Source organism: Berghia stephanieae, chromosome 3 (genome assembly GCF_034508935.2).
Source record: "Berghia stephanieae isolate SIO BIC M18660-M18661 chromosome 3, UCSD_Bste_1.3, whole genome shotgun sequence".
Taxonomy (NCBI): Eukaryota; Metazoa; Mollusca; class Gastropoda; order Nudibranchia; family Aeolidiidae; genus Berghia; species Berghia stephanieae.
Window position 1 is genome coordinate 9,929,279 of NC_088362.1, and position 16,227 is coordinate 9,945,505.

General features: G+C 39.4%; 1 protein-coding gene across 3 annotated transcripts in view; it reads right to left on the bottom strand.

The window, feature by feature from the left end:
• Positions 1-15,991, bottom strand: part of LOC144967131 (sodium- and chloride-dependent glycine transporter 1-like) — a 49,738-nt gene extending 33,747 nt beyond the window's left edge. The window contains exon 1 of one of the 3 annotated variants that reach the window (XM_078903982.1): positions 15,447-15,991. The gene's annotated coding sequence lies outside the window, so the exon portion shown is untranslated. Of the gene's footprint in view, positions 1-2,486; positions 2,674-15,446 lie in introns of those variants that run through there. The other 2 variants (XM_078903983.1, XM_078903981.1) reach the window with 2 other exon arrangements.
• Between the last annotated feature and the right edge of the window lie 236 nt (positions 15,992-16,227).

A 16,227-nucleotide genomic window follows, 5' to 3' on the forward strand; every position in this document is an offset into this window, starting at 1 on the left:
CAATCGCAACTAATCTTTATCATGGTAAACTATAATACAATATTTTAATATCAATGCCCAATTCCCCCCCCCCCCCCACCCCACTTTCTCACACAAATACACACTCACACACACACACACACACACACACACACACACACACATACTTATATAACATGTCATATTTTGCATAATATACCACATCTTAGTATCAGAACTGCAGTTACTAAACAGACAAAAACAAATGAAAACAAACAAACAACAATCGCATTATTCCCTCTGTCATCAATTTTAATAAGTTTTCCTTGCCGTGGAAACCACAATTATACTTGTAAATATTTCTTGTGTTCGATCTGTACCTTAAAGCAAAGTCTACCTAAATCACCTTGCTGTCTACTGTCTCTGCATTTCAAAAATTTGATAAATTCAAACATACTTGGTCTATTTTTCAGTTTTTCCGGCAGGCAATTTCTTCTCTCATGCGTATACCTCGAACATTCAATTAGACAATGGTATTCGTCTTCTATTACGTCACAAGTAGGACATTTACGATCATTTCTATCTACTTTTCTTGTGCCCCATCTACCCCTTTCTATATAAAACAAATGAGAACTCAATCTGATTTTTGAGATGGCAACTCTGTAAGATTTATTACACAGTTTCATATATGGTTCTAACTCAAAGGTGTCTTTAATGTGTTTATACAGCCGTCCAGACGTCGTCATCGACATCTCAGCGTGCCACTCTTGTAGAAACATGTCCTCCAAGCGTTGTTTTAAAACCGCCAGAAAGTAATTTTCATCCGCTGTGTTTCATCATCCAACGTGTTCTCTTTTATTGCCTTTTCTACTACTAGACTAGCCTAGATAAAAGCCGAGCCAGGGAGCGAAAATGAAGATGATGAAATATATCGGTAATAGTGATTGGTGTGAGAGTGTAAACGTTGCACGTGTATTTTCATGCCAGTATCTAGCCTATTTTCTCCTGGCGTCGGGGTTACACACCAACTTCCGCTGATAGTAGTAATAATAATAATAATAATAACACACGTTGTTAATTTATCGATTTTCCCCCAAAAGGAAGAGGAGTAAGAACTAAGAACACGATAGGTGGAAAGATGGAGAAAGGATAGAAGTTGTTAGTAGTAGTAGTAGTAGTGAGTAGTAGTAGTAGTAGTAGTGAGAGGAGGAGGAGGAGGAGTAGTGGTGGTGGTGGTGGTGGTGGTAGTAGTAGTAGTAGTAGTAGTAGTAGTAGTAGTAGTAGTAGTAGTAGTAGTAGTGGTGGTAGCAGTAGTAGTAGTAGTAGTAGTAGTAGTAGTAGTAGTAGTAGTAGTAGTAGTAGTAGTAGTAGTAGTGGTGGTGGTAGTAGCAGTAATGGTAGCAGTAGTAGTAGTATTAGTAGCAGTGGTGGTAGGGGTCTTTTTAGTAGTAGTAGTAGTAGTAGTAGTAGTAGTAGTAATAGTAGTAGTAGTAGTAGTAGTAGTAGTAGTAATAGTAGTAGTAGTAGTAGTAGTAGTAGTAGTAGTAGTAGTAGTAGTAGTAGTAGTAGTAGTAGTGGTAGTAGTAGTCGTAGTAGCGTACTTAGCAGTATACGTTGTAGTAAAAGTAGTTATATAATAGTTTAGTCTTGAGTAGTAAATATAATCGCTACATACACAATACGGACCTAATAATAATGAAAATAAAATCTTAATGCCGTGTCAATGGGATGCCTAAAGTTTAGTATGTTGATGGTGATGATGATGATGCTGATGATGATTATGACGATAATAATAATAATAATAATAAAATAATAATAATAATAATAATAATAATAATAATAATAATAATAATAATAATAATAATAATAATAATAACAACAACAACGACAACAACAACAACAGCAACTCAAAACATTTACTCATACAAGCAGGCTCTGGTCTGACTCATGAACTTGTTGAATTATACGAACTATCTCGATCTACTTGGTGTATGAATCATAAAGATCTGTGACTGTGGTGGAAAGGAAACTCGAGGAAACTGATTTCGATTATTCCACCAATATTTTCAAAGACAAAATTGGCTACCTATCCGAATTCAGTGACAATTTGGCCTGTAATAAAATATTTGTTCGTAGAGATGGTCATAGACCTAAAACTTAGGAATGTTTACGTCAAACAACATCGTAGTTCAGTGACGTCACAGACAATCAACTCTCTTACAATAACACATCATTAGCTGATTTTAGGCGAACCCGTTATTTTCAAGTCAAGTTAAGAAGCTTTTAATTATTTTTTGTGAATAACACGCAGTAAAGTCATGACTTAAAAGTTTATTTAGAGAAATGGCTTGGCCCCGTTCTAAATTAAACACGTGAGCACACTAGGTACACATTTTTATTATCATTGGTCGGTATGTTTTTTTTTAACCAATGAGCCGGTATGTCTGAATCACACTGGATCTTTATAATTTTAATAGAGAAAATAATTCTAAAATTAATATTCATTGAATACACTAATCCATAGTTACCTTTTAGGGGACTGTTTGTTGGGATTTTTCTTTACTATGAATTTTTAATATAAATCCGGAGAAATAGTAGTAATCCGCAACTGAACTGAGAACCGATTTATCATTGACTAATAGAACACAGAAGAGGGGATCGTGTTTTCTTTCTCCTCGCACCGCGTGTGCGTTGTACTGACGTGCGTGTTCAGACGAAGGCGCTTCGTGAGGCGGCCCTCTGTGGAGTCGGAAGTGGAGGCAAACGCGGGCGAGAGGAGGACTTGAGGGGAGCGGGGGGCGGGGGGGGGGGGGGGGGGGGGGAGTATGTTGTGTAGCGTGGGAGAAGCAGGAGAGTTGAGCCAAGGCTGAGAGAGTCTGGGTGGGCTGTTGCATTCAGATCGGAATGGAATGCGATGGAACTTTCTGAAAATGCACACAGTAGCTAAGTAGGTCTAGTCTGGTTCTGATTTCTGATCAGCACCTTCGGCTAGTCTCATGCACGACCGTGGGTCAATTTTGTCGGTGGATTATTAACTCAACGTGTATAATAATACGATCAAGGATGGGTAGCTTATACTTTGTCACAAGGTGCGATCGCAACTCGCAATGGATGCGAAGGCCGCTTATGACCTTAAAGTGTGGAGAGGTAGACGTGGACGTTACAATCACCAACAGAACACCGTATCTGACAAGAGAGCCATTATTATTTATTTAAAGTAAAAGAAAGGGGAACATCTCATGGTTATTGAGCAAAACAGAATAACATTGCATATATTGACAGGAAAAATCAAAAGTACATACAAGTAAAAAGTAGTAATGCAATATAAAATTCATGTAAGTTTTAACCAAAATAAACTATACTTCACCCAGGTTCCAACCGTTCCATTAATTCCCACTAATAATGAAATTATTAATTACATATAGGGTCAAAATAAACTGTTCATATTCCGAAAGGAGAATAAAATTAATCAACAAAATTGTTCACACAGGGTGCGGTGTTCCAGCCTGTTCAAATTCAAAATTGTTCCTAATAAAACACATAGATCGAGTGTTACTTCCTCATCTTTACAAACGTTACATTGTATTTTGTTCATATTTCTCAAAACAGGTATCGGGTGCTGTCACAAATTATATTGTTCATATTTCTCAAAAATTATATTGTTCAAAAGGGTTCAAAACACATTTACCGGGCGCTATGTCCTAGCCCCGACAAAATTACAAAGTTCAAAGATGCAAACGCATTTACCGAGCGCTATGTCCTAGCCCCGTCAGCTCTTCACTATATTAGAAGATAGATATAGATATATTAGTAAAAATGAAATTAACATAGACACAATGATAGCGTAAGTAATCAATTAGTATTTACTTTAAAATAATTCATTTAACTGAGGTCACGTTCTCAATTTCAACACAATTAAACTCAATGAATTAATTATTCACTAAAACAATAAAACTGTATATTATTTTAAACTTTAAGATAAGTGAAATAATTTTACGATATTAATCACTTAATCACTTGATGATTACTCAGCACATCAAAACAATATTATAAATTTTATATATTCTCACCGAGCACAAATTACAAAAACACAATATCGCTTAGAGCCCATAACCGGGTACTATATACAAAATACTGGCCATATTAGGCCCACTTCGGCTACAATACAGCCTAAAACACAATGCTGGCCAACACACAGGCCCAACACATATCGTCTGAGAGCCCATATTCGGGTGCGACATAAAATACTGGCCACTTTGGGCCCTTTTCACTGTGGCTTCAACATAGCCAAACAGAATTCCAGCCAACACACAGGCTGTACAGGTCTTCCTTCTTCGACCTCAAATCGCAGACTGCCAGTTGAACATCGGCCCAAGCCGAAACATAGGACAGGGTATCTAACGGTATCTCGGTTGATGCATAAGATTGATGAGGGTGTTTTAACACTGATGGAACATGATAACCCTCCGTTCTTTCATTGCCTTCATAGTCTACACCACCCACGGCGAAAACAAGGGAGTCCCTATTCCAACACCCATCCTACACTCATAAATCATTTAATTATATGGGTTTGATTCTACCCGAGACCTTGGTGGGTAGGACAACTATCTCCCTTTGTTACCTAGAAGGCATTTCTTTACATCACTCCCCACTGGAGGACAAAAATCCCAAATTTTTGATCAAAACTAAGAAATGCCTGACCACTAAGGCAGCCGAGACAAAAAGTCTGGACCATGATTGTCCGAACCTTTCACAGACATCAACCGAAAACGATACTAGTGGAGCAACAGTGACCATCTCATCAGAAGACCATTTTCTGACTTGGCTTTTTTTTTTTTTTTTTGAGATACAACAAAGGAGCGTGGTCAGTCTCCACAATGAATTCTCTGCCCATAAGATAGCTGTTCAAACTCCTGACAGCCCACACAAGAGCTAAACACTCTTTTCAATCACTGAATACCGTTGTTCTCTCAGTAACAGTTTCCTACTGAGGTAAACAACTGGATATTTACCATGGTAATCTTCATCGTCAACAACAGCTGCCACGGCACATTGACGAATTCCACTTCCGTCTATGTCCGCGGTGCTCCGGTCATAGTACCGTTTCAATAAATTTGCGTGGTACGTTTTCTTTGAAGTACCAGCCTGTATTACATAATTATTATGTCCAACTACACGTTGAACTTCAAATGGACCTTGCCATTTCAATTCAAGTTTGTTGTGCTTTGTCGGGAGCAACAACAACACTTTGTCTCCTTCTTTGAAGTTGCGTATCTTGGCTTTTCTATCGAAATATGCCTTATGCCGTTTTGAGCCCTTCTTTAAATTTTCATGGGCCATATGGATAGTAGTCTCAAGTTCTTCTTTTAGGTCTACAACATATTGGTATGTTGTCTTCACCTCTTCGTCCTCAATAGACTCCGTCCACAACTCTCTGAGAATTGTCATCGGGCCTCGTACTGGGCGACCGAACAACAATTCAAAAGGGGAGAAGCCCAAGGACTCCTGTGGTGCTTCACGGTAGGCAAACAGGGCCGCATTGAGATATCGATCCCAATCTGACGGTCTCTCTGTTGCCAATCTCTTAAGCATCCCTTTGAGAGTGCCATTAAACTCCTCCACCAGCCCATTACACTGAGGGTGATATGGACTTGTGGTAAGTTGTTTCACAGACAGTAGTCTACAGACTTCTTTCATCAAATCTGAGGTGAACTGTGTACTTCTGTCACTTAATATCTCTTTTGGTATCCCCGTCCTACTGAAAATGTCGACGAGGCCTTCCGCAACTGTCGCGGTTTCTATGTTTTTCAAGGCTACAGCTTCCGGGTACCGTGTGCAGTAATCTACCACAGTAAGCATGTAGCGATTCCCTCTATTTGATGCAGGAATAATTGGTCCTACCAAATCTACCGCTACTCGACTAAATGGTTCGTCTATCAGCGGAACTTCAGTCAGAGGCACTTTTGGGGTCATTCCTCTTGCCGTTGACCTTTGACATTGGTCACACGATCTACAGAAGCGGGTGACGTCATCCCAAATGTTGGGCCAGTAGAAATTGCTGAGAATGCGCTCAGTCGTTTTCTTGGCAGCGAGATGTCCAGAGAGTATGGACTCATGAGCTAAACGCATCACTGTCTCTCGCAAATCTTTTGGGACCATGACTTGTCTAATCACGTCACCGTGCTCAATCTTTGGTGACTGAAAATATCGTACTAGAAACCCCTCTATCATATCCAAACCAACTTTTATTATTGGCACCAGTCTTTTTCACTTCTTTCGTAACTGCTGCCTCTCTCGCACATTTCAATGTCTCGTCTTTGGTCTGTTTTTCTTTCAAAACAGCCTTACTAACACCTGTTTCCACTGAGGGGGCAGTGATCAATGGTTTCATTCTCTTCTCTTTTTGTGCCCTCGTCTGTGCTGCTTGAGCTGAGTGCTCACAATCATTTCTCATGAGATTCTCGTGGACTGAATCAGAGTGATCGTCATATTTTATTGGCGTTCCTGGGCATTTGACTCCTGGTATATTTCCCAAAATGACGTCATACAAAGGTGAGGCCATTTCTAGAGCCGTCACTCTTCCCTTGTAATATGGACAATCAAGCCACGCTTCAGTTAGTGGGGCACTCACAGTCTTCCCATCAGCTAGACTGACCTTCACTCTCTTTTCTTGTTCTTTCTTTTCTCTACTCACAAGGCCTTTTCTAATCACAACACAACTACTGCCGCTGTCTCTCAACACTTTAACTCTTTGTCCATTTATCCAACCAATAGCGACCGGCATACCTGTCGTCTCTATCGCGTGTCCCGAACATGCTGCGGACACCGTAATTAATTGTCAAAATTCTTTATTTTCCCTCGGCGCTTGACGTTGAGAGTTAGTGTTGTTCATGATACCATTGTTAGCAACATGATGTTGTGCATTGTTACAACACGGCAGCGGTTCTGGAGTATTCATAGCCGCTACTCCAAAAGTCTTCTTATCAGTATTCTCCATCCTTTTTCTTTCCCAGCACTGCTCAGTGGAGTGGTACCTACGACCACAGTATCCACATTTCGTGTCTCTTTGTATTGCAGAGATTTGTGGTCTGTTCTTACAATCCCTCTTCAAATGTCCAACTTTAAAACAGTTGTGGCATCTAATTACTGAAGTAGTTGGTTTCATGACAGGTTTGTGACCATCTTGCTGTTTGCTTGGAACCTTGTCATTCTGATATGACACAGTTCTTGAGAAAGCGCCGGCAGTCCCGTGCGCTTCGACATATTTCTCTACAGTGTCGACTACTTCCATAGATGTATTTGGTTTTCTTTCCTTCAGGAAAACCACCACCTCCTTATTACAAACATTTACGAGCTGTTCTTTAACAATCAAGTCCAAGATGTCCTCAGGCTTTGTTCTATCATTGCCGGACATAGTTATCCACTTTTCCAGATATGTGGATATACGGGTTCGAAACTGACCCATCCTTTCTTCTATTTCTGGTCTACTTTTACGGAAACGCTCTAAGAAGCCGTCTTCCGTTAAATTGTAGCGTTTCAATAACGCGCACTTTACATTATCATACTGGGTAGCGTCTACCTCGTCCAAGCGAGTGTACACGTGCAACGCATTGCCTCTAAGCAACGCCGACAAATGAATCGCCCAATCCTCTTCTCTCCATCGATTTACGGTTGCATATCTTTCAAACCTGAGTAGATAACTATCTATCTGATCTTTCGATTCATCAAAATATGGCAGGCGAGGACTTTTAGCTCCACAACTGCCAGTCGAGGGTTCACTGTCAGTGGAGGAAGGGGTTCGAACCGGGACCACTGAATTTTCAATTTTTAGGCGCTCTAGTTCCAGCTGCCTTTCAACAAGAAGAGCTTGTTGTTTCGTTTGTTCTGCGACTGCATCACGCTCTTTCTCTTTCTCAAACCTATCTCTCTCCTTTTCCTCTCTGTCCCGTTCCAACTTTTCTTCCACCCACACTCTCAGTTCGTCGCCATGTAAACCCAACTTTTCCCCACATTTTAACAACCGTTCCACATCCATAATGACAAAATATTTATCGCAACGTACTTTTAAAAAATCGATAGATTGAATAATATAAAAAGAGAAGGATCAGCTAAATGCAGATAAAAATCTACCCAATATACCTATTGTCAAACAAACAATAGCGAAATCAGTAATAACAGCTGACGCTTCGTCAGTTCAAAAAGTTAAAACATCAAGCGATGACCACTACATTATACCAAAACAACATTATCTAGACTTTAATCAAATTAAAGTATTAAGGCCCATCACACTGGCCTTTCATAGTTCGTGGTTCACTCGCTTTATGAACAAAACAATAAGTAGCGATACGCCGCGCGTACCCTACAACATCAGTGTAACCTTGTTACGCCTGAACAATTGCGTGATATCATTTCACTAACCCAAACTATAGCTTTACATTACAGACAGTACATAGTCGTTAAATGATGAGAAGTAGCGCCTGAAATTAGATCTGACAGCCCAACCCCCTGATATGCATCAGTACAGGAAGCGACTCTAAATCCCCACAACAATAAGAGGCATTGACTTCTCAGAAACGAAGGTGTCTGTTGATGTAAAACTTCAGACCACCAAACCACACAATAAGAAACCCTGCTCGCAGCGCCAATTCATGTCACAAGGTGCGATCGCAACTCGCAATGGATGCGAAGGCCGCTTATGACCTTAAAGTGTGGAGAGGTAGACGTGGACGTTACAATCACCAACAGAACACCGTATCTGACAAGAGAGCCATTATTATTTATTTAAAGTAAAAGAAAGGGGAACATCTCATGGTTATTGAGCAAAACAGAATAACATTGCATATATTGACAGGAAAAATCAAAAGTACATACAAGTAAAAAGTAGTAATGCAATATAAAATTCATGTAAGTTTTAACCAAAATAAACTATACTTCACCCAGGTTCCAACCGTTCCATTAATTCCCACTAATAATGAAATTATTAATTACATATAGGGTCAAAATAAACTGTTCATATTCCGAAAGGAGAATAAAATTAATCAACAAAATTGTTCACACAGGGTGCGGTGTTCCAGCCTGTTCAAATTCAAAATTGTTCCTAATAAAACACATAGATCGAGTGTTACTTCCTCATCTTTACAAACGTTACATTGTATTTTGTTCATATTTCTCAAAACAGGTATCGGGTGCTGTCACAAATTATATTGTTCATATTTCTCAAAAATTATATTGTTCAAAAGGGTTCAAAACACATTTACCGGGCGCTATGTCCTAGCCCCGACAAAATTACAAAGTTCAAAGATGCAAACGCATTTACCGGGCGCTATGTCCTAGCCCCGTCAGCTCTTCACTATATTAGAAGATAGATATAGATATATTAGTAAAAATGAAATTAACATAGACACAATGATAGCGTAAGTGATCAATTAGTATTTACTTTAAAATAATTCATTTAACTGAGGTCACGTTCTCAATTTCAACACAATTAAACTCAATGAATTAATTATTCACTAAAACAATAAAACTGTATATTATTTTAAACTTTAAGATAAGTGAAATAATTTTACGATATTAATCACTTAATCACTTGATGATTACTCAGCACATCAAAACAATATTATAAATTTTATATATTCTCACCGAGCACAAATTACAAAAACACAATATCGCATAGAGCCCATAACCGGGTACGATATACAAAATACTGGCCATATTAGGCCCACTTCGACTACAATACAGCCTAAAACACAATGCTGGCCAACACACAGGCCCAACACATATCGTCTGAGAGCCCATATTCGGGTGCGACATAAAATACTGGCCACTTTGGGCCCTTTTCACTGTGGCTTCAACATAGCCAAACAGAATTCCAGCCAACACACAGGCTGTACAGGTCTTCCTTCTTCGACCTCAAATCGCAGACTGCCAGTTGAACATCGGCCCAAGCCGAAACATAGGACAGGGTATCTAACGGTATCTCGGTTGATGCATAAGATTGATGAGGGTGTTTTAACACTGATGGAACATGATAACCCTCCGTTCTTTCATTGCCTTCATAGTCTACTCCACCCACGGCGAAAACAAGGGAGTCCCTATTCCAACACCCATCCTACACTCATAAATCATTTAATTATATGGGTTTGATTCTACCCGAGACCTTGGTGGGTAGGACAACTATCTCCCTTTGTTACCTAGAAGGCATTTCTTTACATACTTATACTGAAGTTACCGGTATGAGGGAATAACAAGTTGTATTGCTAAATGGCGTATATGTTATACATGACAGTTGTGCTATAAATCGCAAAAGCATAAGCAATGACTCTTGCATTGTTTCCTTAATTTTAAGACATTATTTTGATGACAATAATATAAACAGAACTATGTCCAATTTTCTAGTCCTTCGATGTTTCAAATCTGACTCAAACCTAATCAAAGCACAACTGTGAAAAATGCACATAAAACGATGATTATTATTTTATGTCTACGATCTTCAACTTAACACTAACACAACGTGGTGTTGTGTTATGGAAATTTCCACAGACATCAGCGATCGCCGTGGAAGAAAACGTGGAAAATATTATATTATTATGTTTTCCAAGTCATCGGCCCCAAAAATCAGTATTTCTATGCACGTGTCGTGAGATCGTAACAATTGAACCGTCTTCTCCTCTCACTATTCGAAATCATTGTTCAATGACCGAATACCTCGTTTCTGACAACAACAGCAAAAAAGCTAATCTTGGAGCCAAGGGTCACATATTTTCAGGTCTGATAGCCGTACGCAATTAATTATAGGCTTGATTAAACATTGTTGTAATGGACATTATCTTGTGTTGGTTTGAGCCCATCACAATTACCTAGGGTGGCAGCCCTGAAAATAAGTACACGTCGTTGCGAACGAACCGATTTCGCGGTGTCACTATTTGGCTGAATAAATGCATTATGACTCGAAAAGCCTGGCGTTTATGTGTGGGTTCTCTCTCTCTCTCTCTCTCTCTCTCTCTCTCTCTCTCTCTCTCTCTCTCTCTCTCTCTCTCTCTCTCTCTCTCTCTCTCATCGTTTGGATCATTATATTTTACTTTATTGTTCTCTTTTGTTTTTGAAGTAGGTACAAGGCCGCACCATGTTGATTCGAAAACAAAAATGACGTCGGCCCTCAGGTTTGTTTCTCTGAAATGAATTGTGACCTAACGCCTCAAAACGGCATTAGATATGAAGTGAGTAGGAAAGCGCCAGAAGACAATAGAGAATTTAAAAAATTCGCGGCGGTGATTGGGGTTTGAACCCACGACCTTACTGGTACGACAACTCCTCCTGGCCGGTGAGAGCGTGACTCTACCATATGAGCTATCCACGGCATTATGAGTTTTGCACAATTCAATGATAATTTAATGGCAAATCCAATATTATAAGAATATCTTGCAAGGTGGGGCACCAACCGCTCTTTTTGTTTCCAACATTTGCGGCCACGTGGTCTTACTAAATGTAGTCCTCCAGAGCCATTAGCACATGGAGAGAAACGGATAAAAGCAATTGCTTGCTACCCTTTTGATACGACGCTAGTCTATAGCAAAGTACTTTCCGACAGATCTAACAGATCCAGATACACAATCGCTACTGGGTGAACAAGGGGTTCAGTAAAGAAAAAAAAAAAAGCTCGACTGCACCCGGGATCGATCTCGGTCCCTTTCGATTGTGAAGCGGGCGCTCTACCAACTGAGGATTGTCCGAGTCACGCCAGGGGGTGTGGTTAATTGCCCCTTCATAACGAAACAACCAAGAAATTTTGGATGGAACTCCATGAAAATATTTTTTCCACTGTTCCATCCGTCACAAACAATAATAACTCATTGCTCACCCTTAATTGATCCGATGCGTTTCGGTATAATACTCACACCATTCGCCTGCCGGATATAACGTACCAACACCACCAAAAAAAAATGTGTAATCTTAAACGTTTATAGTCTAATTGGATTCAGTAGTCTGATGTCACGCCGCCCGGCAACGGCTGCCATCTTGGTTCTAAACAAAGAAAATTATTACTTTTTATTCTTCATGCTGGCTCGAACTTTTCATATGCCTTGTGATCAGAATGTGTAAAAGTCAAAACATGATCAAATTTATGGGTTTTTTCCCTCTGGATACCCTTTATGCTCGCCGGAGAAATATTTCATACGTGAGTCCGCCATTGTTCCGATAGTTTAGAGTCAGTGTTACTAAGTTACCATGCGTCATTAGGAAGGAAGTGACGTTACGACTGTTGAAGAGTAATGATCCAATGCGTTTCGGTTTAATACTCACATCATTCGCCAGCCGGATATAACGCACCAACACACACACACACACACACACACACACACACACACAAATGCGTAACCTTAAACGTTTATAGTCTAACTCATATAATTTAGTAGAATAAATCATAAAAAGGTTGTCTGAATACAATAACAAAGAGCTGAGTGGCGCCATCTGAAGGTTAGACGGTAGAGGAACATTGAAATGGTTTCTGCCTTATCTTCTTATCAATCCCTAGAGCAAAAGTCTTGCATGCCGGGGTACACGGCTATCGGAGCATGCGGTTATCACGAGCTCTTTTCGTAGCCACCGTAAAGTTATAGATAGTTCAAAGATGACGTCACTCAGGTCTTTATTATTGTTTTTTTGCCATCCGCGTTTATGAGTAATGCTCACTGAACTGTATTAATCCGACTATAAACGTTCATGGATACACACAGTTTTGTGTGTTGGTCTGTTATACTTCCGGATGGCAATGTTATGAGCTTCTTAGCCTAGCGCATACTATGTGTAATCTTGAACGTTTATAAGGAATGAGATTAGCGGAAGAGTAGCGTCCCTTGATTGGACGTCACCAATAGTCGGTGACGTCACCGGCGGAAAAGTTATTAGAGAGAGAACGTCATGTTGGTTGTGCGCATGCGTCTCTCATCCGCGCGGATGGCAAAAAGCAATAACAAAGACTTGAGTGACGTCAACTGCATACTATCTATAGCCTGATACTGGTGAAAAAATGACGTCAAAATGCCAGTCTGTTGCCACAAATGAAACAAATCGTGAGTTGTATTCAATAGTTCAACCAATGAAATAACTTGTTTCCTTGAGCTCTACTAACGACAACTCACCAGACGCTACACAAACCTAAAAAAAATGACGTCAAACTGCCAGTCCTAGAGGGTTCTCGTGTCAGGCCGTAGCCATCGTTATTTACTAGCCTGATACTGAAAGCCAAAAGGACTGGCAGTTTGACGTTATTATTTGATTTTTTTTTGCACCGTCTAGTGAGTTGTCGTTAGTAGAGCTCATGGAAACAAGTGGTCCCATTGGCTGAACTATCGAATACAACTCACGATTTGTTTTCTTTTGTGGCAAAAGACTGGCATTTTGACGTCATTTTTTGGTCAGTATCAGCCTGGCCTTCGTAAAGTTATGGCCTGATACTGACCAAAAAATGACGTCAAAATGCCAGTCTTTTGCCACAAAAGAAAACAAATCGTGAGTTGTATTCAATAGTTCAACCAATGAAATAACCTGTTTCCATGAGCTCCACTAACGACAACTGACTAAGCGGTGCAAAAACCAAACAATGACGTCAAACTGCCAGTCCTTTTGGATTTCAGTATCAGGCTATAACATAACGATGGCTACGGTATCAGGCCATAACTTAACATAGCGAAAAAAATGACGTCAAAATGCCAGTCTTTTGCCACAAATGAAAACAAATCATGAGTTGTATTCAATAGTTCAACCAATGAAATGACTTGTTTCCTTGAGTTCTACTAACGACAACTCACTAGACGCTACACAAACCTAAAAAAAAAAAATGACGTCAAACTGCCAGTCCTAGAGGGTTCTCGTGTCAGGCTATGTTATGTTAACGATGGCTACGCTCTGTTGCGTTTATGGATAATGTCAACTATTCACTCAATATGCTTCATAAATAGTATGAAGTTGACGTCACTCAGGTCTTTGTTATTGCTTTTTGACATCCGCGTTATGAGTAAGTGTCACTAAGCTGTCTTAACAAGAGTATAGATGGTTCGAAGATGACGTCACTCAGGTCTTTGTTATTTTTTTTGTTTGTTTTTTTTTTTTGCCATCCGCGTTTATGAGTAATGCTCACTGAACTGTATTAACCATACTATAAACGTTCATGGATACACACCGTTTTGTGTGTTGGTCTGTTATACTTCCGGACGACAATGTTGTGAGCTTCTTAGCCAAGCGCATTACTATCTATAGATAGTATGCAGATGACGTCACTCAGGCCTTTGTTATTGTTTTTGCCATCCGCGTTTGTGAGTTGTTCTCACTAAACTGTATTAACCAGACTATAAAAGTTCATGGTTACACAGAGTTTGTGTGTTGGTCCGTTATACTTCCGGACGACAATGTTGTGAGCTTCTTAGCCAAGCGCATTACTATCTATAGGGAAAAATCCACTGGAAAGACATTTTTAAAATAGAATTTTATTATTTTGTATAGTGATAAATTGGGGGGGGGGGGGGGGGGGGGGAGAGAAAAATGTCACGGAGGAGCCAGGCTAAGGGGTAGCGTGGCTCAGCAGGACGGTCTTTGCTTCGTTCCCGAAAGGTACCGAGTTCAATCACCCGCCGCTGCGGTGTGTGGCCTTGGACAAGTCACCTCGCCCTAGCTCAATTTGCGGCGCTGCACTGCGGCTGACGCCTGGGTTATTCCAGTTTTCCCTTTGAATAGACCCTAGAAACAAATTTACCCTATGGGATCAATAAAGGGAATTTTATTTTATTTTATTTATTTATTATATTATCAATTATGATAATAGTGTGGAATCTATCAAAGAGATGCATATAATCTTGTGTAAGAGCTAAGGTCCTCATACTATTTAAGACATAAGAGGTTTGAAAGCAACAAATTACTATACATATTGCAATAATGGAGGAAAGCTGATTATATTACAACTACATTCGAGTAGATTACTGGAAAACCTCTCTTATTCTTTGTAATTAAAAACAATAATAATTAGGCAATCATAGGCTATTTAAACACGCATGTATTTCATGCCTTATAACATACTGTCCTTTTAAACAATAACCTTCCTTCAAAAAAAAAAAAAAAAAAAAAAAAAAAAAAAAAAATTTCTTCCGAGTATCGATACCGTTTTAGACATATTTTCAGGATATCGGTCTTTCTTTCTACCACTACCCCTTGCTTTTCATCTTGAAAACTGACTGCCAATGTTGACATGTGTATTTGATTACAAGTTTGATAACACCATTTTTTGAAATGGCTTTATGGTTGTGCTACCAGACCAGTAAATATGTTGATCACGAAGCCAGCGTTGAAATACTTCTAGCTAACGGCAAGATGGAGAATCCTCTGCTGTATACATATCTAAAATAAAATATTTGAAAGATATTATTTAACAGCCGGAATAGGTAACAATAGGAAACGTAATAGAAGCTTCAATTTAATTAACGAAGCCAGATACTTACTGTGGACGTTTCGGGTTTTTGCCTTTGTCAACAAAACGATATGAATGAAACACTTATGACGAATCCGTTTCCTGTTGTTATATGTTTCTTCCAACCTCAAGCTGCAATATGTTTTTTTTTTTGTGTGTGTTGTTCATTCAAGAGTCAGATTTACTCCCTTTATCTTTATCTCCATGCAATATATTCATTTTCATATCAACCAGAAAAGGAAAATGTCAATTGTATTAATCCAACTAACCTTTTGACTCCTTTAAATTAGTCCATCTGTACCGTCTTTGAGCGCGAGAAGAAACATTGCTTTAGAAATAAATAATATACCCCGAGAATGACCCAAAGATGCTCCAAAGTCCTCTCAATATAGGAACGAAGCTTTCATTTTTAACAAGCCTTTCCTTTTCAATAAGATTTATTGAGTCAAAGAAGCGAACTGAGGCTAAAATTCATATTTTTACGAATTTTTCGTAGTCCTATCTAGGTCTGATTGACATGGATTACAGATGAAATGTTGTCGGCGGCGTGTAGCCCATTAAATTATAGATTGATTTACTAATTCACTGTTCCTTGAGAACAGTAATCCACTCCCCCCCCCCCCCCCCCCATCCCATCGTCATGATTTTCACTCTACGAATTACGAAATTGTCAACAATGTTCCCACGACAATCAACATATTATCAAACGACATGTTTATAGTTCATCTTTATCATTATCAGCCCTCGATACCTGTGCTGGGCTTGGCTATCAGTTTGGCTATGTAGACTGTAATGCAAAAAGAAACATTGTG